Source organism: Triticum dicoccoides, chromosome 1A, assembly GCF_002162155.2.
Source record: "Triticum dicoccoides isolate Atlit2015 ecotype Zavitan chromosome 1A, WEW_v2.0, whole genome shotgun sequence".
Classification (NCBI taxonomy): Eukaryota; Viridiplantae; Streptophyta; class Magnoliopsida; order Poales; family Poaceae; genus Triticum; species Triticum dicoccoides.
In genome coordinates, this window is record NC_041380.1 from 175,373,275 (window position 1) to 175,400,623 (window position 27,349).

Below are 27,349 nucleotides of genomic sequence, written 5' to 3' on the forward strand. Positions count from 1 at the left end.
CATCATATGATGGAGTGGGCGTCTAGTGCCCCGTGGGCAGTGGTTCCTGCTCGTCTTCTACATCGTCGTCCACACCGTCGATGTCTTCAGAGTCGAAGTTGAGCATGTCGGTCAAATCGTCGATAGTGGCTACTAAGTGGGTGGTGGGTGGGCAGCGAATTTCTTCGTCATCCGCATCCCAATCCTGCTGAACATAGTTCGCCCCGGACTCTCCTGCCAGGGAGAGAGACCTTAATGAGTTCAGTTTGTCGCCGAAGGGCGAGTGCTGAAAGATATCCGCGGAGGTGAACTCCATGATCGGCGCACAGTTGGATTCGATAGGCTCGGGCACAGGCGGCTCGGAGTCCGTGGCTGGGGAAGAATCCGGTAGTTCGGCGTCACGGCTCCCGTGAAGGGTAAGGTCGATACTCGGCTCGATCGCCAATGAGAGTGCGGCCTCCGTGGTAGGGTCTATCCACCCATCCATGGATGGCGCATCTGGCTCCGAATTGTGGGTCGGAGCGGTTGCCCGCGCGATCTCCTGAACACTGTCCGATGGCAGAGCTAAATCATGCTCATCGTGACCGTGTGGCGCACTAGGAAGGGGCTCGAATCCGTTGAAGATCAAGTCTCCGCGGATATCGGCCGTGTAGTTTAAGCTTCCAAACCTGACCTGGTGGCCAGGGGCGTAACTCTCGATCTGCTCTAGATGGCCAAGCAAGTTGGACCGCAGTGCGAAGCCGACGAACACAAAGATCTGTCCGGGGAGAAAAGTCTCACCCTGAACTGCATTGAAGGAGCCATCAAGCCTAATGATGACAACACAGAGGAACTCTCAATGAAAGCACCAATGTTGGTGTCAAAACCGGCGGATCTCGGGAAGGCGGATGGTAACATGTGGCAGGGGACACGATGTTTTACCCAGGTTCGGGCCCTCTTGATGGAGGTAAAACCCTACGTCCTGCTTGATTTATTCTTGATAATATGAGTATTACAAGAGTTGATCTACCACGAGATCGGAGAGGCCAAACCCTAGAAGCTAACCTATGGTATGATTGTATGTTGTCCTATGGACTAAAACCCTCCGGTTTATATAGACACCGGAGGGGGCTAGGGTTACACAAGGTCGGTTACAAAGGAGGAGATATACATATCCGTATTGCCTAGCTTGCCTTCCACGCCAAGTAGAGTCCCATCCGGACACAGGACGAAGTCTTCAATCTTGTATCTTCATAGTCCAACAGTCTGGCCAAAGGATATAGTCCGGCTGTCCGAAGACCCCCTAATCCAGGACTCCCTCACCTTGGCAACGAGAGATTTAGACCCGGCATGATGACCACAATCCCCTTCATGAATCTCTCGTAGAATCTCACAGCCTTCTTCAGGAGAAACACAACGTTGAAACGCCCATGTAACCCTATGATGATGCAACTCTCCATTGACAATAGACATTGACTTAGCGCGCCGGGTTATCTGTCTGGCCGGAGTTTCATCCTCAGGTAACTCACCCCGGGTCATATAAGCCAAATATGGAACTGTCCAATCAGGAATCACATGAAGAGCCGCCACCAGTTGTGCTTTCGAGTCAGGGATAGCCAAATCCTCTTCTGTAGGCAATTTAACAGAAGGGTTATGCAGAATATCCAGGAAAGTGTTAGGTGGCACCGGTTTACGCTGAGATCCTAACCGGCTTAAAGCATTAGCCGCCTCATTTTTCCTACGATCAATATGTTCAACTTGATAACCCTTAAAGTGAATGTTGGGGAGCATAGTAATTTCAAAAAAAATTCATACGCACACGCAAGATCATGATGATGCATAGCAACGAGAGGGGAGAGTGTCATCCACGTACCCTCGTCGACCGTTAAGCGGAAGCGTTATGAGAACGCGGTTGATGTAGTCGAACGTCTTCACGATCCGACCAATCCAAGTACCGAATGCACGGCACCTCCGAGTTTGGCACACGTTCAGCGCGATGACATCCCACGAACTCCGATCTAGCAGAGCTTCACGGGAGAGTTCCGTCAGCACGACGGCGTGATGACGGTGATGATGTTGCTACCGACGCAGGGCTTCGCCTAAGCACCGCTACAATATGATTGAGGTGGATTATGGTGGAGGGGGGCACCGCAGACGACTAAGGGATCAATGATCAACTTGTGTGTTCTAGGGTGCCTCCCTGCCCCCATATATAAAGGAGCAAGGGCGGAGGCCGGCAGGCCCCTATAGGGCGCGCCAGGAGGAGTCCTCCTCCTACTAGTAGTAGGACAAGAAAGGAAGGGGAGAGTGGAGAAGGAAGGAGAGGGAGGAAAAGGGGGAAAGGGGGGCCGTCCCCTATTCCAATTCGGTTTGGGCTAGGGGGGCCGCGCGCCCTGCCTCCTCACTTCCACCACTTGGCCCGTGAGGCCCATTACTTCTTCCTCGTATTCCCGTAACTCCCCGGTACTCCGAAAAATACCTGAATCACTTGGAACCTTTCCGATGTCCGAATATAGTCGTCCAATATATCGATCTTTATGTCTTGACCATTTTGAGACTCAGTGTCATGTCCCCGATCTCATCCGGGACTCTGAACTACCTTCGGTACATCAAATCACATAAACTTATAATACCGATCGTCACCGAACGTTAAGCGTGCAGACCCTACGTGTTCGAGAACTATGTAGACATGACCGAGACACGTCTCCGGTCAATAATCAATAGCGGAACCTGATTGTTCATATTGGATCCTACATATTCTACGAAGATCTTTATCGGTCAAACCGCATAACAACCTACGTTATTCCCTTTGTCATCGGTATGTTACTTGCCCGAGATCCGATCGTTGGTATCTCAATACCTAGCTCAATCTTGTTACCGGAAAGTCTCTTTACTCGTTCTATAATGCATCATCTCGCAACTAACTCTTTAGTTGCATTACTTGCAAAGCTTATAGTGATGTGCATTACCGAGAGGGCCCAGAGTTACCTCTCCGACAATCGGAGTGACAAATCCTAATCTCGATCTATGCCAACTCAACAAGTACCATCGGAGACACCTGTAGAGCACCTTTATAATCACCCAGTTACATTGTGACGTTTGGTAGCACACAAAGTGTTCCTCCGGTAATCGGGAGTTGCATAATCTCGTAGTCATAGGAACATGTATAAGTCATGAAGAAAGCAATAGCAGTAAACTGAAACGATCAAGTGCTAAGCTAACGGAATGGGTCAAGTCAATCACATCATTCTCCTAATGATGTGATCCCGTTAATCAAATGACAACTCATGTCTATGGCTAGGAAACTCAACCATCTTTGATCAACGAGCTGGTCAAGTAGAGGCATACTAGTGACACTATGTTTGTCTATGTATTCACACATGTATTATGTTTCCGGTTAATACAATTCTAGCATGAATAATAAACATTTATCATGATATAAGGAAATAAACAATAACTTTATTATTGCCCCTAGGGCATATTTCCTTCAGTCTCCCACTTGCACTAGAGTCAATAATCTAGTTCACATCTTTATGTGATTAGTTCACATCTCCATGTGACTAATACTCAAAGGGTTTACTAGAGTCAATAATCTAGTTCACATTGTTATGTGATTAATACCCAAACAGTGATCATGTTTTGCTTGTCAGAGACATTTAGTCTACGGGTCTGCAACATTCAGATCCTTATGTATTTCGCAAATTTGTATGTCTATAATGCTCTACACGGAGATACTCTAGCTAATTGCTCCAACTTTCAATATGTATCCAGATCGAGACTTAGAGTCATCTAGATCGATGTAAAAAGCTTGCATCGACGTAACTCTTTATGACGAACTCTTTTATCACCTCCATAACCGAGAAATATTTCCTTAGTCCTCTAAGGATAATTTTGACCATTGTCCAGTGATCTACTCCTAGATCACCATTTTACTCTCTTGCCAGAAAAATGCTAAGGTATACAATAAGACTGGTAAACAGCATAGCGTACTTTATAGAACCTATGACTGAGGCAAGGTAATGAATTTTCATTCTCTTTCTATTTTCTGCCGTGGTCGGGTTTTGAGTCTTTACTCAACTTCACACCTTCAAACACAGGCAAGAACTCCTTATTTGACAGTTCCATTTTGAACTACATCAAAATCCTGTCAAGGTATGTACTCATTTAAAAAACTTATCAAGCATCTTGATCTATCTCTATAGATCTTGATGCTCAATGTGTAAGCAGCTTCATCGAGGTCTTTCTTTGAAAAACTCTTTTCAAACATTCCTTTATGCTTTCTAGAAAATTCTACATTATTTCTGATCAACAATATGTCATTCACATATACTTATCAGAAATGTTGTAGTGCTCCCACTCACTTTCTTGTAAATACAGGCTTCACCGCAAGTCTGTATAAAACCATATGCTTTGATCACTTTATCAAAGCATATATTCCAACTCCGAGATGCTTGCACCAGTCCATAGATGGATCGCTGGAGCTTGCTCACTTTGTTAGCACCTTTAGGATTGACAAACCTTCTGGTTGCATCATATACAACTCTTCTTTAAGAAATCCATTAAGGAATAAAGTTTTGACATCCATTTGCCAGATTTCATAAAATGTGTCAACTGCTAACATGATTCAGATAGACTTAAGCATCACTACGGGTGAGAAAGTCTCATCGTAGTCAACCCCTTGAACTTGTCGAAAACCTTTTGCAACAAGTCGAGCTTTGTAGATAGTAACAATATTATCAGCGTCCGTCTTCCTCTTGAAGATCCATTTATTCTTAGTGACTCACCAATCATCGGGCAAGTCAATCAAAGTCCACACTTTGTTCTCATACATGGATCCCATCTCAGATTTCATGGTCTCAAGCCATTTTGCGGAATCTGGGCTCATCATCGCTTCCTCATAGTTCGTAGGTTCGTCATGGTCAAGTAACATGACTTCCAGAAAGTATTACCATATCACTCTGGTGTGGACCATACTCTGGTTGTCCTACGAGGTTCGGTAGTAACTTGATCTGAAGTTTCATGATCATCATCATTAGCTTCCTCACTAATTGGTGTAGAGATCACTGGAACTGATTTCTGTGATGAACTACTTTCCAATTCGGGAGAAGGTACAATTACCTTATCAAGTTCTACATTCCTCCCACTCATTTCTTTCGAGAGAAACTTCTTCTCTAGAAAGGATCCACTTTTAGCAACAAAATATCTTGCCTTCGGATCTATGATAGAAGGTGTACCCAACAGTTTCTTTTGGGTATCCTATGAAGACGCACTACTCTGATTTGGGTTCGAGCTTATCAGTTTGAAACTTTTTCACATAAGCATCGTAACCCCAAACTTTAAGAAATGACAGTTTTGGTTTCTTGCCAAACCATAGTTCATACGGTGTCATCTCAACGAATTTAGATGGTGGCCTATTTAATGTGAATGCAGCTGTCTCTAATGCATAACCCCAAAACGGTAGCGGTAAATCAGTAAGAGACGTCATAGATCGCACCATATCTAGTAAAGTGCGATTACGACGTTCGGACACACCATTACGCTGTGGTGTTCTAGGTGGCGTGAGTTGCAAAACTATTCCGCATTGTTTCAAATGAAGACCAAACTTGTAACTGAAATATTCTCCTCCATGATCAGATCGTAGAAATTTTCTTTTCTTGTTACGATGATTTTCCAATTCACTCTAAAATTCTTTGAACTTTTCAAATGTTTCAAAATTATGTTTCATCAAGTAGATATACGCATATCTTCTCAAATCATCTGTGAAGGTCAGAAAATAGCGATACTCGCCGCGAGTCTCAACACTCATCAGACCGCATACATCAGTATGTATTATTTCCAATAAGTCAGTTGCCCGCTCCATTGTTCCGAAGAACGGAGTCTTAGTCATCTTGCCTATGAGGCATGGTTCGCAAGCAACAACTGATTCATAATCAAGTGATTCCAAAAGCCCATCAGCATGGATTTTCTTCATGCGGTTTACACCAATATGACCTAAACGGCAGCGCCACAAATAAGTTGCACTATCATTATTAACTTTGCATCTTTTGGCTTCAATATTATGGATATGTGTATCACTACGATCGAGATTCAATAAACCATTTATATTGAGTGTATGACCATAGAAGGTTTTATTCATGTAAATAGAATAACAATTATTCTTTGACTTAAATGAATAATCGTATTGCAATAAACATGATCAAATCATATTCATGCTCTACGCAAACACCAAATAACATTTATTTAGGTTTAACACTAATCCCGAAAGTATAGGGAGTGTGCGATGATGATCATATCAATCTTGGAACAACTTCCAACAGACATCGTCACTTCACCCTTAACTAGTCTATGTTCATGCTGCAACTCCCGTTTTGAGTTACTACTCTTTAGTGACTGGACTAGTATCAAAATACCAAGGGGTTGCTATGAACACTAGTACAGTAGACATCAATAACATGTATATCAAATATAACTTTGTTCACTTTGCCATCCTTCTTATCCGCCAAGTATCTAGGGCAGTTCCACTTCCAGTGACCATTTCCTTTGCAGTAGAAGTACTCAGTTTCAGGCTTGGGTCTAGCTTTAGGCTTCTTCATGGGAGTGGCAAACTTGCCATTCTTATTGAAGTTCCCTTTCTTTCCCTTTCCCTTTTACTTGAAACTAGTGGTCTTGTCAACCATCAACACTTAATGTTTTTCTTGATTTCTACCTTCATTGATTTTGGCATCACAAAGAGCTTAGGACTCGTTCCCGTTATCCCTTGCATATTATAGTTCATCACGAAGTTCTAGTGACTTGGTGATAGTGACTAGAGAACTCTGTCAATCACTATCTTATCTGGAAGATTAACTCCCACTTGATTCAAGTGATTGTAGTACTCAGACATTCTAAGCACATGCTCACTAGCTGAGCTATTCTCCTCCATCTGGTAGGCAAAGTATTTGTCAGAGGTCTCAAACCTCTCAACTCGGGCATGAGTCTGAAATGCCAATTTCAGCTCTTGGAACATCTTATATGCTCCGTGGGATTCAAAACATTTTTGAAGTCCCGGTTCTAAGCCGTAAAGCATGGTGCACTAAACTATCAAGTATTCATCATACCGAGCTTTGTCAAACGTTCATAACGTGTGCATATGCTCCTGCAATAGGTAGTGGTGCATCAAGGACATAATTTTTCTGTGCAGCAATGAGGATAATCCTCAGATCATGGATCCAATCTGCATCATTGCTACTAACATCTTTCAACTTAGTTTTTCTCTAGGAACATATCAAAAATAAACGGGGAGCTATATCGCGAGCTATTGATCTACAACATAGATATGCAAACACTATCAGGACTAAGTTCATGATAAATTTAAGTTCAATTAATCATATTACTTAAGAACTCCCACTTAGATAGACATCCCACTAATCATCTAAGTGATCACGTGATCCATATCAACTAAACCATGTCCAATCATCACGTGAGATGGAGTAGTTTTCAATGGTGAACATCACTATGTTGATCATATATAGTATATGATTCACGCTCGACCTTTCGGTCTCAGTGTTCCGAGGCCATATCTGCATATGCTAGGCTCGTCAAGTTTAACTCGAGTATTCTGCATGTGTAAAACTGTCTTACACCCGTTGTAGATGAACGTTGAGCTTATCACACCCGATCATCACATGGTGTCTCGGCACGACGAACTTTGGCAATGGTGCATACTCAGGGAGAACACTTTTACCTTGAAATTTAGTGAGAGATCATCTTATAATGCTACCGTCAAACTAAGAAAAAATAAGATGTATAAAGGATAAACATCACATGCAAAAAAAAGTGACATGATATGGCCATCATCATCTTGTGCCTTTGATCTCCATCTCCAAGGTACTGTCATGATATATATCAATGTTGGGGATATCGCTTATCAGGAACTTATCGGTCAACCCATGATAAGGGGTAAATCGGCCAGTTTATCGGCATATCGGCCGATTTATCGCCATATCGGCTGATTTATCGGCCGATTTATCTTATCGGTCTGATAGCGGTAAGCGATAAATCGGCTGTTTTATCGGCATATTGGAAGATATCTTGAACAGTGATCTATATCATCACCGGCATGACACCATGATCTCCATCATCTTGATCTCTATCAATGTGTCGTCACATGGTCGTCTCGCCAACTAATGCTCTTGCAACTATTGCTATCGCATAGTGATAAAGTAAAGCAATTGTTTGGCGCTTGCATCTTATGCAATAAAGAGACAACCATAAGGCTTCTGCCAGTTGTCGATAACTTCAACAAAACATGATCATCTCATACAACAACTTATATCTCATCACGTATTGACCATATCACATCACAACAAGCTTTGCAAAAACAAGTTAGACGTCCTCTACTTTGTTGTTGTAAGTTTTACGTGGCTGCTACGGGCTGAGCAAGAACCGTTCTTACCTATGCATCAAAACCACAACGATAGTTCGTCAAGTTAGCGATGTTTTAACCTTCAACAAGGACCGGGCGTAGTCACACTCGGTTCGACTAAAGTTGGAGTAACTGACACCCGCCAGCCGCCTATGTGCAAAGCACGTCAGTAGAACCAGTCTCACGTAAGCGTAATGTCGGTCCGGCCGCTTCATCCAACAATACCGCCAAACCAAAGTATGACATGCTGGTAAGCAGTATGACTTTTATCGCCCACAACTCACTTGTCTTCTACTCGTGCATATGACATCTACGCATAAACCTGGCTCGGATACCACTGTTGGGGAATGTAGTAATTTCAAAAAATTTCCTACGCACACGCAAGATCATGGTGATGCATAGCAACGAGAGGGGAGAGTGTCGTCCACGTACCCTCGTAGAGCATTAAGCGGAAGCGTTATGAGAACGCGGTTGATGTAGTCGATTGTCTTCACGATCCAACCGATCCAAGTACCGAACGCACGGCACCTCTGAGTTCAGCACACGTTCAGCTCGATGACGTCCCATGAACTCTGATCCAGTAGAGCTTCACGGGAGAGTTCCGTCAGCACGACAGCGTGATGACGGTGATGATGTTGCTACTGACGCAGGGCTTCGCCTAAGCACGTCTACGATATGATCGAGGTGGATTATGGTGGAGGGGGGCACCGCACACGGCTAAGGGATCAATGATCAACTTGTGTGTTCTAGGGTGCCCCCTGCCCCCGTCTATAACGGAGCAAGGGGGGAGGCCGGCCGGCCCCTATAGGGCGCGCCAGGAGGAGGAGTCCTCCTCCTAGTAGGAGTAGGACTCCCCTTTCCTACTCCTACTAGGAGGAGGAAAGGAAGGGGAGAGAGGAGAAGTAAGGAGAGGGAGGAAAAGGGGGCAAGGTGGGCCGTCCCCCTAGTCCAATTCGGTTTGGGCTAGGGGGGCCGTGTGCCCTGCCTCCTCACTTCCTCCACTTGGCCCATGAGGCCCATTACTTCTTCCTCGTATTCCCGTAACTCCCTGGTACTTCAAAAAAATACCCGAATCACTCGGAACCTTTCCTATGTGCGAATATAGTTGTCCAATATATCGATCTTTACGTCTCGACCATTTCGAGACTCCTAGTCATGTCCCCGATCTCATCCGGGACTCCGAACTACCTTTGGTACATCAAATCACATAAACTCATAATACCGATCATGACCGAACGTTAAGCGTGCGGAACCTACGGGTTCGAGAACTATGTAGACATGACCGACACACGTCTCTAGTCAATAATCAATAGCGGAATCTGGATGTTCATATTGGTTCCTACATATTCTACAAAGATCTTTATCGGTCAAACCGCATAACAACATACGTTGTTCCCTTTGTCATCGGTATGTTACTTGCCCGAGATTCAATCGTTGGTACATCAATACCTAGCTCAATCTTGTTACCGGAAAGTCTCTTTACTCATTCTGTAATGCATCATCTCGCAACCAACTCTTTAGTTGCATTGCTTGCAAGTCTTATAGTGATGTGCATTACCGAGAGGGCCCAGAGATACCTCCCCGACAATTAGAGTGACAAATCCTAATCTCGATCTATGCCAACTCAACAAGTACCATCGGAGACACCTGAAGAGCACCTTTATAATTACCCAGTTACGTTGTGATGTTTGGTAGCACACAAAGTGTTCCTCCGGTAATCGGGAGTTGCATAATCTCATAGTCATAGGAACATGTATAAGTCATGAAGAAAGCAATACCAGTAAACTAAAACGATCAAGTGCTAAGCTAATGGAATGGGTCAAGTCAATCACATCATTCTCCTAATGATGTGATCCCGTTAATCAAATGACAACTCATGTCTATGGCTAGGAAACTCAACCATCTTTGATCAACGCGCTAATCAAGTAGAGGCATACTAGTGACACTATGTTTGTCTATGTATTCACACATGTATTATGTTTCCGGTTAATACAATTCTAGCATGAATAATAAACATTTATCATGATATAAGGAAATAAATAATAACTTTATTATTGCCACTAGGGCATATTTCCTTCAATGACCTGCAATAGCATCAACCTCTCAATGGTAAGCCGCCATGAGTGGATCTTTAGAGTCCCAAGTGCCAGAAACTTGTTGAGCCACAAGATCTGAGTCGCTGAAACACCGCACCTGGCTTAAACTCATCTCCTTAGCCATCCGAAGACCATGAAGCAAGGCCTCATACTCAGCTGCATTGTTAGTACAAGGGAACATCAGCCGGAGAACATAAGAAAATTGATCACCTCGTGGGGAAGTTAATACAACTCCACCCCGAGCCTTCCAACTGCCTTGATCCATCGAAGTGAATAGTCCAATACGTGTTGTCCGGCTTCTCCTCAGGCGTCTGCAACTCTGTCCAATCAGTGATAAAATCCATAGGTGCTTGAGACTTGACGGTTGTATGGGGCACATACTTTAAACCATGAGGCCCAAGCTCAATGGCCCACTTAGCTACCCGCCCTGTGGCTTCTCTGTTTTGAATAATATCCCCTAAGGGGACAGAACTAACCACATTGATAGGATGACCCAGAAAATAGTGTTTAAGCTTCCGGCTAGCCATAAAAACCCCATACACTAACTTCTGCCAATGCAGATACCTCTGTTTGGACTCAATAAGGACCTCACTGATGTAGTAAACCGGTCGTTGAACCGGATATTCTTTGCTAGTTTCCTTCCTTTCCACTACAATGGCAACACAGACAGCTCGGCTATTGGTAGCCACATATAACAGCAAGGGCTCCTTGTCACTGGGAGCGGCAAGAACTGGCGGCTCAGCCAATTGTTTCTTCAAAGCCTCGAATGCCTGATTAGCAGCATCACTCCAGACAAAGTGATCTGTCTTCTTCATCATCTGGTACAGAGGAATAGCTTTCTCACCCAACAGGCTTATAAACCGGCTTAAGGTTGCAATACGACCGTCACGCGCTGAACATCATTAATACACACCGTTTTAGCCAGAGAAGTGATTGCTTTTATCTTCTCCGGGTTAGCCTCAATACCCTGTTCTGAAACTAGGAAACCCAATAGTTTGCCGGCTGGCACACCAAAAACACACTTGGGCGGGTTAAGCATCATCTTGTAAACCTGGAGGTTGTCAAAGGTCTCCTTCAAATCATCAATCAAGGTTTCCTTCTTTCTAGATTTCACCACAATGTCATCCACATAGGCATGCACATTACGATCGATTTGATTGTGGAGGCAATTTTGCACACACCGTTGGTAAGTTGCCTGGGCGCTCTTGAGCCCAAAAGGCATAGACACATAGTAGAAGGCTCCAAACGGAGTGATAAAAGCCGTCTTCTCCTGGTCCTTAACTGCCATCTTGATCTGATGATAACCAGAATAAGCATCCAAAAGTCTCAAATGCTCACAACCCGCTGTAGCATCAATGATCTGATCAATACGAGGGAGAGCAAAGGGATCAGCCGAACAAGCCTTGTTTAAGTCCGTGTAATCCACACACATACGCCACGTGCCGTTCTTCTTAAGCACTAGCACCGGGTTAGCCAACCACCCAGGATGAAAAACTTGAACAATGAACCCAGCTGCCAAGAGCCGGGCCACTTCTTCACCAATGGCCTTACGCCTCTCTCCATTAAAACGACGAAGAAACTGCTTAACCGGTTTAAACTTCGGGTTAATATTGAGAGTGTGCTCAGCGAGTTCCCTCGGTACACCTGGCATGTCAGAAGGTTTCCATGCAAAGATGTCCCGGTTCTCCTGGATGAACTCGATGAGCGCGCTTTCCTATTTCGGATCCAGATTAGTACTGCTGCTGAACTGTTTAGATGAATCGCCAGAAACGAAATAGACTAGCTTAGTATCATCTGCTGACTTAAACTTCAAGACCGGATCATGCTTCGTAGTTGGCTTCTTCAAAGATGTCATATCAGCCGGGTCAACATTGTCTTTGTAAAACTTCAACTCCTTTTATTGCACAGACGGACTCAGCATAGGCTGCATCGCCTTCCTCTCACTCCAAAGCTATCTCCTGGCTTCCATGCACCGTGATGGTCCTCTTGTGACCCGACATTTTGAGCTGTGGATAAACATAACAAGGCCTTGCCATAAACATGGCATCAGCCAGCCATCCAAACAGAGCATGGTAAGGGCTCTTGATCTTGACCACTTCAAAGGTCAACGTCTCAGACCTGGAATCATAACCATCCCCAAATGCAACCTCTAGAGCTATTTTTTCAACCGGGTATGCTGACTTACCGGGCACCACACCATGAAAGACAGTGTTTGATGGCTTGAGATTTTTATCAGTTAACCCCATGCGACAGAAGGTTTCATAATAAAGGATATTGATGCTGCTCCCCCATCTATGATTACCTTAGTAAATTTATATCCTCCAACCCGAGGCGCTACCACCAAAGCCAAGTGACCCGTATTATCCACTCGGGGCGGGTGATCCTCATGGCTCCACACAATGGGCTGCTCAGACCAATGCAAGTAACGAGGAACTGCCGGCTCAACGGCGTTCACAACCCTTTTATGGAGCTTTTGATCCCGCTTGCATAAACTTGTGGTGAAGATGTGGTACTACCCACTATTCAATTGCTTCGGGTTACTCTGATATCCAGATTGCTGTTGCTGATTCCCCTGACCGGACTGTTGATGATAACCGCCCTGATTGCCTTGATTGCCTTGGTTACCCCGAAAACCGGTATTAGAATCGCCACCACCGTATCCCGGGCCCTGAGAACGGGAACCTGAGCCATCGCCCAGCCCATGATTGTTTTGGAACAAGTCGGAATTCTTGAACGCTCTCATAATGTGGTAGTCCTTCCAAAGGTGCGTGGATGGCTTGGCCCGTGAACCATGCTTTGGACAAGGCTGATTCATTAGATACTCCAGGTTTATATCTGACCCTCCTGCCCAAGGAGGTGGCTTTCCTTTACGACGCTGACCATTGTTATGTGTGTTGGTATTGGCCACAAAATCTGAATTATTATCAGCCTTGCGTTTACCGTTGCCAGGCTGGCTCGCCAGGTTATGATTCTGGCCCTTGTCCTTGCCGCTCTTCCTTCCCTTTCCCGACTTTTCATCATCAGACTCGGGGGCCTTGGTACTATCAGAGTCGGCATATTTAATTAGAGCCGCCATCAGCTCCCCCATATCGTTACAGTGGCGCTTGAGCTGTCCTAACTTCTGTTTAAGAGGCAAAAAACGACAATTCTTCTCTAACATGAGGACTGATGAACCGGCATTAATGTTATCTGAAGAATGTAGGATGGCTTTGACCTGGCGCACCCAATGGGTTGTTGATTCGCCCTCCTCTTGGGCGCAGGCATCTAAGTCCACAATTAACATGGGTTGTTTGCATGTATCCTTGAAATTCTGGATGAACCGGGCCTTCAACTCAGCCCACGATCCAATTGAATTGACAGGCAGTCCCTTCAGCCAGGTACGGGCCGTCCCATCCAACATCACGGTGAAATATTTAGCACACGCAACATCGCTGATCTCCGGTAGCTCCATGGCCATCTCGTAACTCTCAATCCACGCCTCAGGGGGTAAGTCGGTTGTGTAGTTGGGCACCTTACGCGACCCTTTGAAGTCCTTGGGCAGACGCTCATTACGTAGAGCCGACACTAAACATGGTACACCCGTGCTTCAAGAGGTCATGCCTGCTTCCACCGAGGTTGTCGGATAAACCGGAGATGGTTGATGAGTCGCGTGCTGAGCCGCCAGCTCAGCTTCCCGATGTACTATATCCTGATCCATCAAGGCCTGAGTGTTATGGTGCGGGTCATTTACATGGGACGGGTTACGACGCCGCTCGCTGCTTGGTACCACTAGGGAGTCCATGTGTCTGCTATAACTCTGGCTTGGGCGAGGGGTTGAATGGATCCTCTCACGACTGTAAGAATAAGCCTCCTGCTGAGCCAATGCTGTCTGAAGAAGCTCTCTAGCCCTCTGCGTTTCAACTGCGGCTGGAGACTTGCCTTCCACCGGAAGAGCCACCAAAGCGCGACGCCACAGCGATCATGTTATCCAATTGGTTAGAGTAATGACCCAGTGGTGTGGGCACACGCTGTGGTGGGATATTATTCTGACGGGGCGGGTCAGTCGTGCGCGGTTGAGCCGGTGCTCTGGTCTCAGGCGCGGCTACTGCCCGATTCATCCCTGGTGGGTCACTGGTCCCTGCACCAGGTGTATTGAAGAGATTTCTTGCCTCGTAAACCGGAGGCAGCCGACTTCGGTGCCTTCTCCTCAGAACTTCATTTGATGCGTTCTGATCTAACAAGAGCCGGAAGGACTCAGCCTAGATTCTTTGCAACTGAGCCTCCAAGGCGGTTCTTTCCGTAGTCATCCTCATGTCCTCCGCTGCTAGATCCTCCTTGGCTTGAGCTATCTTATCTCGTAGCTTTGCAACTTCCATGTTATGTTGATCTTGACTTGCTAGGTTAACCTCTGCCATCAATAATGTTGTCACAGTGACCAGTAAACCGGACAGGACCTGAGCCAGCGAGCGCACGGGGCCTCCTGCCCCGGCCACCGTCGCCGCCACGGCCCCGGAAACCATTGCCACCACAGTTGAAGAATTCTGTATTGACTACATGCCGACCATGAAAATCGCGACTCAGTTCGGCGGCTCATAGGTGTCCGGAATACTATCGCCACCGGAACAGCCCCCAACCTGCCGTCCTGCAGTTGATACAACGAAGTAGTCTCACCCGTGGACGACTCACCATCAGAGTAGATCTCCGTCTCACCACTAGACATGGATTTTCCTCAAGTTCTGCTCCATGGATGAACCCCACGAAAGCATGTTTCATAGCGGGCTGAACTCAGGCGGGTCTCGCACGCTGAGCCGTCTCGATGATGTCGGTGCAGATGTCCGGCTCAGCGCCTGGCTCACCGATTTTGCCGATGAAAACTTGGATTCTGCCTAAGGGGACCCGTTACCCGTACTCAATTGAGCTGGCCTCGGGGCCCCAGCCTGCATCGTCGATGTAGAGCTTGCCGCGACGACTCTTGGTCATACGGCCCACAACATATCCCTTAATCCCTTCAAAGTTGCCCTTCAAGAACTCAAAACCACTGTGCGCTGGCCCCACGGTGGGCACCAACTATCGTGGAATTGTCACGGCAGGTGTCCTAGTGTGAGGACTTAGTCGTGGAGCCATCGCACTAGGTTAGCTTAAAGGGGTTAAACGGGACAAAAGGACACGGGGGTTTATACTAGTTCGGCCCCTTGCGGTGAAGGTAAAGGCCTACTACAGTTGAGGTGGTATTGCTCAAGTCTCGATTACCAGGGAGTGAATACGCTTGACCTAGCTTTCGATCTGTTGTTTCTTGCCCTAAACCGCCGCTGGGTCGTCCCTTTATATACACAGGTTGACGCCCACCGGCTTTATAGAGTCCCGGCCGGCTCATATAACATGTCCGCCTCGGTGACCAAATACACATGCCTTACAATACAAGTCAAACATATATGATGGTTTACACTTATGGGCTTTAAACCGCCTCTGGGCCTTGGGCTTCTTAACGAGTCTTCATAGTGAGCCGCCATCTTCAGCGCCTTCATGGGCTTTGTCTTGGTAGACCGCCGTGGCTTAACCCGACCCCTCCTAGGCGGGTTAACCCAATAGTTATATCCCCAACGCTCTTGATTCTCAATACAATGGTCTCTTGGAGATCCATATGATGTAACTCTTTTTACGGCATGTTTGCTGGGATCCGATGAACTTTGAGTTTATGATCAGATCTATCTTTTTATATCCATGAAAGTATTTGAGTTTCTTTGATCTCTTTTATGGATGATTTCTTATAGCCATGTATTTCTTATCCGATATTTGGGTTTTGTTTGGCCAACTTGATCTATTTATCTTGCAATGGGAAGAGGTGCTTTGTAGTGGGTTCGATCTTACGGTGCTTGATCCTAGTGACAAAAGGGGAACCAACACGTATGTATCGTTGCTACTAAGGATAAAATGATGGGGTCTATCTCTACATAGATAGATCTTGTCTACATCATGTCATCGTTCTTATTGCATTACTTCGTTTCTCCATGAACTTAATACACTAGATGCATGCTGGATAGCGGTCGATGTATGGAGTAATAGTAGTAGATGCAGGCAGGAGTCGGTCTACTAATCTTGGATGTGATGCCTATGTAATGATCATTGCCTGGATATCATCATGAGTATTTGAAGTTCTATCAATTTCCCAACAGTAATTTGTTCACCCATTGTTTGCTATTTTTCTTGAGAGAAGCTACTAGTGAAACCTACGGCCCTCGGGTCTCTTTCTCATATTATTTGCCTTTGCGATCTACTTTTATTTGCCTTTTATTTTTCAGATCTACTAAACCAAAAACCCAAAAATACTTTGCTGCACTTTATTTTATTTGTGATCTATTTATTCAATCTATTACCACTTTCTCCCGTACAGGCACCAATTTCTGGCACTGTTACATGAAAGGGATTGACAACCCCTTTAACACGTTGGGTTGCGAGTACTTTTTATTTGTGTGCAGGGGCTGTTTACGTTGTTTTGCTTGGTTCTCCTACTGGTTCGATAACCTTGGTTTCATATCCGAGGGAAATACCTACCGCCGTTGTGCTACATCATCCCTTCCTCTTTGGGGAAATACCGACGTAGTTTCAAGAGACATCAAAAGGAATTTCTGGCGCCGTTGCCAGGGAGGATCTTCAACATATACTAGTTTCCTAATGACAAATCTCATCTCCTCGCAATGTACATTATTTGCCTTTTGCCTCTCATTTTCCTCTCCCCCACTTCACAAAATTTGTCGTTTTATTCGCCCCTCTTTTCCGTTCGCCGTTTTCGTGCCGGATCTATTTTTGTGCACATTCTTGTTTGCATAGTCATGATGCCTCAGAGAAAATATTATGATGTTCCTTACCCCAATATTTTTCTTGAAATTGAGAAAAGTGCTAAGGAATATATGACTACACAATTTGAACATAATAAGTATTTTATCGAAGAACTTAAGGAACACTCCGTTGTGCTTGATGCTATAACAAAACAACTTGATGATATTAGCATAGAAGTTTGCAATCTCCAATCTAAGTATACTTTTGCTAAAAGATTGCTAGGAAAAATATCCAATGCACAAGCTGAAAGTGCGTTATATCTACTAGAGGGGGGTGAATAGGCGATTTTTATGAAAGTCTTCAGAACATGGGAGTTCTGAAGACAAACGATAAAATTAAACCTATTACCATGCAGCGGAAGGTAGGCTACACTAGGCAAACCATAGTCAAGTATTCAATGAAGTGAAAGCACAAAGACTAATAGCAGCTAGGTAGTAAGACTCAGGTAGGAAGATATTGTGAAGCCAAACAGAACACACAGTCACTCAGTGAAGACAAATGATAGAGCAAACATACAATGACTTCACAAGGAGTAACAGTAAGTAAAGTGAAGTGAAGATGAAACCAGTGACTCATTGAAGACAATGATTTGTTGGACCAGTTCCAGTTGCTGTGACAACTGTACGTCTGGTTGGAGCGGCTAGGTATTTAAACCTTAGGACACACAGTCCCGGACACCCAGTCCTGAACACGCAGCTCAGGACACCCAGTCCTCACCGTATTCTCCTTGAGCTAAGGTCACCTAGACCTCGCCCAATCACTCTGGTAAGTCTTCAAGGTAGACTCCCAAACCTTCACAGACTTCGTTCACCGGCAATCCACAATGTCTCTTGGATGCTCAGAACGCGACGCCTAACCGGCTGGAGGATGCACAGTCCTCAAGTGTAATAAGTCTTCAGATCACACAGACAAGAAGACTTAAGTGATGCCCAATTCTCTCTGGCTCTGGTGGTTAGGGCTTTATCCTCGCAGGGAATTCTCTCTCAAAGGCTTCGAGGTGGGTTGCTCTCAAACGACAAAAGCCGTACTTTCAATCTGAGCAGCCAACCGTTTATGGTTGTAGGGGGTGGGCTATTTATAGCCACTTGGCAACCCGACCAGATTTGTCCGAAATGACCCTGGGTCACTAAGGAACTGACACGTGTCCCAACGGTCAGATTTCAAACTCACACGACAACTTTACTTGGGCTACATGCAAAGCTGACTTGTCCGACTCTGGACAAGATTCGCTCTCATAGTCTTCACTCGAAGACATAGGTTTTTGGTTTAGGCATCACTTCAGTCATTCTGACTGGTTCTCTTGGACCCCACTTAACAGTATGGTGATTCCTATGACTCAACACAAAAGAAAAAGAACTACCAAAGATCTAAGTCTTTGAGCTCCATAGGCTTCATATCGTGTCTTCTCTTTTCATAGTCTTCAATGTGAATATCTTCATATACCACCTTTGACTTCAATGTCTTCATAAAGTTTTAGGGGTCATCTCTGGTAGTAAAACCGAATCAATGAGGGACTTCTACCTGTGTTATACTGCAATTCTCACAAACGCATTAGTCCCTCAACTAGGTTTGTCGTCAATACTCCAAAACCAACTAGGGGTGGCACTACATGCACTTGCAATCTCCCCCTTTTTGGTGATTGATGACAAACTAGTTGAAGTTTTCAACGGGGAATATAATCTGTGAAATTGTAAAGAATAAGGAATTGTCTTCATAAGTTGCAAGGGCTCCCCCTAAAGATGTGCATATGAGTTAATTTGCTTTTGGAATGCAAATGCACATGGAAGGTTGTACTTGTGGAGATCCACTTCAACTTATGATGACAATCCACTATGCATGTGAAATTATATGTAGATAATGACATGCATAATGGAAAATGGACGTCTGCAAAATGAGCTAAGTGCGGAATTTATCGTCGCACATGCGGAATTTATCTTCGCAAAGCAAGGTGGCAAATAAGTAGCAGACGACCATCTAGTTTAAGTGTTACAACTCATAAGAACCAAATGTAGCAAAAGTGAGAGTTGTAAGCACGAAGCAGAATATAAAGCACCCGCCCATATGGACCCGCTTGAAGACTATCAATCTCATATGCTTCTCCCCCTTTTGTCAGTAATGACCAAAAAGGTTTGAAGACATAGAGCCTCTACTCGTCCCCATGAGGAGTAGGTGAAGTAGCAGGGTTGTTGGTGTTGTTTGGCGGTGCAGAAGAGCTTGGAGGTGCTGAAGGAGGTGGCGATGAAGTAGCATCGTCTTCTTCCTCAATAATTCTGGCAGTCACTATGGTAGCAGAGGAAGAGAACTCAGAGTCTTCAAGGGATGGAGTTCCTAGCAGCACAACCCTTCAAGGAGGTGTGGAGTCAAACTTGAATCTCTCAGTGAAGCCATCCTCTTGAAGATCAGCTTCAGAACACATCATCGAGAGCCCTTTCCATGTGCGGCGACAGGTTTCATGGGCAACGAAAGCATTCTTGGTGGCAAGATTTCGAGTGCGATTAACATCCACCAAGAGGCTTTTCATCTGACGCTTCAGCCAGTCATGATGCCTATCCTGTTTCTGATGTAGAGCCACAAGAAGCTCTCGGTCGTTGAGAACACGAGTGCGCTTCTTGGGTCTTGGAGCAGTGGCACTGTCAGTGGCTTCAGTTGAAGCAGGGTGTGGTGCACGTGTAGTGCCAGCCAAAGGATACACCCAAGAAACTGCTTCAACGCCTTCAACGTTCTGAGTAAAACTCTGATGTTCTGCATTCTGAAGACTTAGAGGTTGCTTGGCAGGCTCAGAATATATGGCTTCAGTAGACATGTCCACGTCAGGCAAGAGGATCCGATGGTTGTGGGCTGAGGGCTGATACGAGATGGCGGAGTGTAGCTTGATCAGCCGCATGACCCAAGGGGCATAGAACTTCAAACCAAACAGATCAATGCCTGATGCAGCAAGTTGGCGTATGAAGAAGTCCTGTGCATTGAAGCATTTTCCATGAAGTATATAAAAGACCAAAGTCTTCATTGAACCCTAAAGCTTGGCATTTGGAGAGTGCCCTTTGATAGGCCAGAGAGTTCGCCTGATGATGTGATAGATGGTTTTGGGCAGGTACTCAAGGTCTTCAACGAAGAACTTTGTGGGATAAGCAGCATCTTGGGGCAATGGCTTCATCATGCTGAGCATTTGACTCATATCAGGTTCTGGCCGCTGAAAGATGCTCTCAATAGCTTCAGCATGCAGCTGACAGCCTTGCTCGAAGAGATCGCCAGGAGTGGGCAAGCCAGTGAGCTCAATGATGTCAAATGCATTGGCTTCATGATGAACGCTGCCAGTCATCCACTCTAGGACCCAAGTCTTCAGATCTCTGCTATACCCTTTGATGTGAAGTGTGGCATAGAATTGTAGCAGCAGCTCTTCATCAGTAACAAACTGCAGCAGACCCACTTGCTTGAAGCAATCCAACGCTTCTTCTAGACAGGGCAGACTAGCTATAGCTTCAACATCAAGGCGCTTGTGTGGGAAGATGCGACCTTGGTTGTAAAGAATGCAAGAGTAATAGCTTCGCTGAGGATAGCTCCAGAACCGATCAGATGATATCCTTTCCCTTGAGTAGGGGTTCCTGGAGCTATTGAAGAACGTGTTGTCTGCCCTGAAGCCATTGATGTTGAAGGAGCCAGGTGCTGATGCAGGACCTGGAAACCTTGGCAGTCTTGGGATTGGCTTCTGGACCTGAGGCCTGTGCTCAACATGATAGTTGAATTGGGGACCGGCAGTAGACTCAGGAACAGAAGTGGCGGGATCAGTGGCTTCACTGTCTTCTAAAGCTTTTGCTGGGGAGGGCTCCACATTAGCTTCATTGGTGGTTGTGGCAGCCTCAAGATTTTCATCCTCCACTTGACTAGCTGGAGGGTCGGTCACAGGCACGTTCTCCTGGAGAACTGCTTCTTGGTGGAACAAGGGAGTGGGATCTTGTGGTACTTCTTCTTCTGCGGCTGATGCAGCCGGAATGTCTTCAGCAGAGACTTGAGGCCTTGGACCTTCGCGAAGCCTGCGGAACGCAGACGACACCTGTGGAGTTGGAGTGGGCTGGGCCTCATAGTCTTCTTCATCTTGTGGGTGATCCACCCATGAAGCATCCTGTGCAAGTGGCGTCAATGGACAACCAATGCTGATGAGTTCGCTGTTTTCAAACTGAGGAAGGACTGCATCATCTTCTACATTGTCATGATGACCAATGTCTTCAGCAGCGATGGGATCAGCTGCTGGAATGTCTTCAGCTTCAGGAGCCTCTGTGGAAGCAGGCTCATGAACTGTCAGTTGACGTTCTGCGTCAGGATGAACCATAGAAATGGGTTCAACTATCAAGGGCTCTGTGGGAGCAGCCCGAGCTTTCTTGGTCTTTCTCTTTTTCTTGGTGGGGCAGTAGGAGAGGCTTCAGAGTGTTTCCTCTTCCTGGCTTCAGCCTCAGCAGTTCTTGTCTTCTTGAGCTCTGAAGCTGTTGACCGGCTCTTTGGCTTCGAGCCAGTCATTCTTGTTGGGAAGACAATTGGAACTGCTTCTTGCCTTGGTGCATCAGATTCAGTCGTAGCAGGCTTCTTCTTCTTCTTTGCGGCCATCCTGGGGTCCATGCCAGGACGCCCAAGTGCTTTGCGCTTCTCAGCCTCATTATAGGCTTGCACACATCTGTCAGCCAGAGTCTTCATGCGCTCACGCGAACCCTGAGCTTCTGCATGCTTCTTCACAAAGGCTTCCTTGAGCTCGTGCATCATTGTCTTGAAGTTCTTCACTTCTTGCACGCTGAGCTTGGCCATATGCTTCTTGAACTGAGCATTTTCATAGTCAATCTTCTGCTTCAGTTCAACAATGCGCTGGGCTATAGCAAGTTCTGAAGCAATGGCGCCTTGGAAGGCGACACTGAGGCCAATAGGTAGCTGCAGATCTTCAAAGCTGATGTTTGGCGTGTCAAACCACTTGTCAATGAAGTTGTGGATGATGGTGACATCAAAGAGAGGCAGATCATTGAAGATTTCTGCTTCTTCTTTGCTCTTGATGAGTTGCTCACGAGCGTCATCTGCAAGATCTTCATCACTTGACAGATCAATGTCGTCATTGCGTAGGATGGCAGCAGCTGTTAGCTCTTTGCCAGTGTGAGACAGAGGCATCTTGGCCTTCCGGGGCTTGGAGACGCGTGATAAATCTTCAGACTGCACACTGTCTTCAGGAGGTGCAGTTGCCAATGGCTTCGCCCTTGAGATTTTTGGTGAAGGGGCTGGCTTTGAAGCTTTTGGCTTCTTCAACTGCTTTGGCTTCGGCACTGCAGGCGCGTCATCAGACTCAGTGTCAGCCGCAGGCTCATTCACTGCAGTCCCTTGAACCAAGATGTAGGTGATGAGGCCTTCAAGGTTGGCGAAAGGACCGATGACATTGGGTTCTGCATGTTGTGTGCCATCTGCCCTTGGAGATGAGGGACCAGGGTTGAAGTCTAACCCAAAAATCTTCTTGTTCTGCTTCGCAGAGTTTTGAGCAAACTGGAAGTTGTGCTTGAACAGATTGTCGTCACGACACCATAGCAGTGACGACGAGTGTGCATTAGCAGGCTGTGGTCCACGGACCATGCATGGATGGAAGCCTTGAGCAATGGCTTCATCTCTGGACCTGGATAGAAGATTCTTGAATAGGATGTCTCCCCACGGTCTCTTGATGGTGTTTTTCTCAGCATACTCCTGGGTCACAAATCTGTATTTGAACCATTGTTCTGCCCAATATCTTCGAATCCATTGGATTCGGGTCTTGCACTGACTGTAATCCTCTTCAGGATCTTTCTTGTACATTTCTGAGAGTTCGTCTGGCAGATCTCTGGAGGTCTCACCACGACGCTTTCTGCCACCCTTCCTTGCTGCCTTTTCTGAAGCCATAAACTTTAATTTGAAAGGCTTCAAGACGTTCAAAGGCTTCAAAGGTTTTCGTTTGCTGGACCAACAGGAACTGGCTTCAGGAGAATTTATGTGATGCTGTAAGAATTCTGCAAATGAATGCAGACTATGAGACCAAAGGATTCTCCCACGGACATGTACCTGTGACAGCATTAAGGTGCGAGGGAAGGGGAAGAGGTCATATGCATTCTCAGAAGATTTTGAAGATAAATCAGTTTAGAATACATTGACCTCATCGTGCGAAGACATTCACTCATAGATAAGAAGTTGGTTCCAGATTTGTACGAATCCACAGATCAGTACAAGTGAGGAATCTAACTACTTTGCGAAGCACAAGTGAATATACTAGGCATGTTATGAGGTGCAGTATGAGAGAGATCTAGCTTGTGTGAACAGAAACTGCTTGTGGTAGATAGTGACAGATCAATAGGATCAACGGTGCTGTAAAAAGGGAGTTTTATTTACCACACTAAGAACTGCTAGACGGAGTGGGAGATGAGGCCGAGCAGTTCACTCTTCCGTGCCCTAACTTGGCGACGGAGGACACCTACGGCGACGGCGGAGAGGACGATGTCCGCGGTCGGCGTGAAGACGGTGTCAGAGAGGTTGCGGTAGCGAAGCGCTTCGTCGCCGGCGTCGTCGAGAGCTAGCGGTGGCGCTAGGGTTCGTGCGAGGGTGGAAGAAGAGATAATGACCGCTGTGAGTGTGTATTTATAGGCACAGGGGCGGCACTGTGCTATTACACAGGTGCCCCTGGCGATTCGCATCTGAGGAACACATGGCCAGTATGCGGAATTTTGGGGTTTGTTCCACGTCCCACGCATGCCTGGATTGTCGGGTGGTCGTTCCTACTTCTCCGGATTTCATGTGGAGGAATGAGCATTGAAAATGGACTTAATGGTTGTCTCTGTATCTTCTGCTGACAAGGACGCAGAGAAGACATTCGACAGTTTCAATAGAATGCATATGACTTGGAGAGATAGAGTTTGAGATAGAAAGCATAGAGAAGTTGGGGTCCGATCACATTCACTTAGTTCAAAAGATTCAACACGAAGACATAGCTATAAGTGAATGTTGTAGAGGACAGAACACTAGCATATATATAATCAACATAGTGAAGATAATCATGAAAATATGTTGAGTTCGAAGCCAAACCAAATGTGAAGACATTGCAAGGTAATGCCATGAGTGAAACACTTCAAAATAGAACGTTTGGTGGTGGCGTTACCCACCGTATAGGAAGTATTAGACCCAGACACAGCGCACAATTATCGTGGCGCTCCGAAGTCAAATTCGACATTAATGTATTCACACTTAGAATGTATGTCTTCATTGATTGAAGATATACTTCACTTCGTGTGTTGCACATCTAAGTCATCAATATGCATATGGGTTAGGATGTGTGCCTGATCACAGGACATTTGAGGATTCCAGGATATTTAGCTCACACCGTAACTTGCAAAACCTCTTCTCATCCAAGGGCTTGGTGAAGATATCTGCCAATTGCTCTTCAGTGTTGATGTGTATCATATCAATGTCTTCCTTCACAACATGATCTCTGAGAAAGTGATGACGAATTTCAATGTGCTTTGTCTTCGAGTGCTGAACTGGGTTGTTGGCAATCTTGATGGCGCTTTCGTTGTTGCAGTAAAGTGGCACTTGCTTCAGATGAATGCCATAGTCCTTGAGTGTTTGCTTCATCCACAGAAGCTGAGCGCAGCAAGATCCAGCAGCAATGTATTCAGATTCAGCAGTGGAGAGAGATACAAAGTTCTGCTTCTTTGAAGACCAACATACAAGTGATCGTCCCAGAAAGTGACATGTGCCTGATGTAGACTTGCGATCAACTTCGTCACCAGCATAATCAGCATCTGAAAATCCAACCAGATCAAACTCTGAGCCCTTTGGATACCATAATCCTAGAGTTGGGGTGTGAGCCAAATATCGAAGAATTCGCTTCACAGCTAAGTGATGCGACTCCTTTGGTGCCGCTTGAAATAGAGCACACATGCAAACACTAAGCATAATATCTGGCCTAGATGCACATAGATAAAGTAAAGAACAAATCATGGAGCAGTATACCTTTTGATCGAACTCTTTACCATTGTCGTCAGGACCCAAATGATGTTTGGCTGGCATTGGTGTTGTGAAGCCTTTGCAGTCTTGCATACTGAACTTCTTCAGGCAATCTTTGAGGTACTTCTCTTGAGATATGAAGGTGCCATTGCGTTGTTGTCGTATTTGAAGACCAAGGAAGAACTTCAGCTCCCCCATCATGGACATTTGATATTGCTCTTGCATCATATATCCAAACTCTTCACTGAACTTCTGATTGGTGCAGCCGAAGATAATGTCATCCACATATATTTGGCACACAAACAGTTCACCATCATGTGTCTTCGTGAAAAGAGTGGGATCTAGGGAACCAGGTATGAAGCCTTTGCTCTTCAGGAAGTATTTGAGTGTGTCATACCAGGCCCTAGGGGCTTGTTTGAGGCCATACAGTGCCTTGTTGAGCTTGTATACCATGTCAGGATGTTTTGGATTTTCAAAGCCAGGCGGTTGTGCAACATACACTTCTTCTTCAATCTTGCCATTAAGAAAGGCACTCTTCACATCCATTTGATATAGAAGTATGTTATGATGATTTGCATAGGCCAGCAGTATGCGTATGGCTTCAAGTCTAGCCACAGGAGCAAATGTTTCATCGAAGTCAATGCCTTCCACTTGAGTATATCCTTGAGCAACGAGACGAGCTTTGTTTCTGACAACTTGACCATGCTCATCTTGCTTGTTGCGATATATCCATTTGGTGCCTATTATATTGTGCTTCCGTGGATCAGGACGCTTAACCAGTTCCCATACATTATTCAGCTCAAACTGTTGAAGCTCTTCTTGCATAGCTTGAATCCATTCATGTTCCATGAAGGCTTATTCAACTTTCTTGGGTTCTGATATCGAGACAAATGCGAAGTGCCCACAGAAATTTGCCAGCTGAGTTGCCCTTGAGCGAGTGAGTGGACCAGGTGCATTGATGCTATCAATTATTCTTTCAATCTGCACTTCATTGGCAACACGAGGATGTACAGGGCGAAGACTTTGCTCTTGCTGTTCATTGTCGTTGTTGGAAGGAATGTCTTCAGGCTGAGCATTGTCTTCATGTTGATCAGGTGCTGAAATGGTAAGTTCTTCTTCAGGATGAGCTTCAGAAGGTATAATTTCTCCATTTCCCATTAGCTTGACTGATTCACTGGATGGAACTTCATCTAGCACACTCGGCAGCTGCTCTCTTTGTGAGTCGTTGGTCTCATCGAACCGCACATCCACTGTTTCAACCACTTTGTAATGAAAGAGATTGAAGACTCTGTAGGAGTGCGAATCCTTTCCATATCCAAGCATAAAACCCTCATGTGCTTTTGGTGCAAATTTTGAGGTGTGATGTGGGTCCTTGATCCAGCACCTTGCGCCAAATACTCTGAAGTAACTGACATTTGGCTTTTTGCCAGTAAGGAGCTCATAAGATGTCTTGTTCAGTAGCTTGTGAAGATAAACACGATTGATTGTATGGCATGCAGTATCAATGGCTTCGGGCCAGAATTTTCTTGGGGTCTTGTATTCATCTAGCATTATTCTGGCCATCTCAATTAGTGTTCTGTTCTTGCATTCGACGATGCCATTCTGCTGTGGCGTGTACGGGGCTGAGAATTCATGTGTGATGCCCAAGGTATCAAGATATGTATCAAGGCCAGTGTTCTTGAATTCAGTGCCATTGTCACTTCTGATGTGCTTTATCTTGGCGCCAAAATTGTTCATAGCTCGATTGGCGAAGCGTCTGAAGACATCCTGCACTTCAGTCTTGTAAAGGATTATGTGCACCCAAGTATATCTAGAATAATCATCAACAATAACGAAGCAATAGAGGCAAGCAGTAGTAGTTAGAGTTGAGTAATGAGTGGGACCGAAAAGATCCATGTGAAGCAGTTCGAAGGGTTGAGTAGTAGTCATGATTGTCTTCGAGGGATGTTTGGCCCTCGTCATCTTCCCTGGTTCACAGGCACCGCATAAGTGGTCTTTCTTTAACTTGACGCCCTCGATGCCTATGACATGCTTCTTCTTCGCAAGGGTGTGGAGGTTCCTCATGCCAGCATGTCCAAGCCTC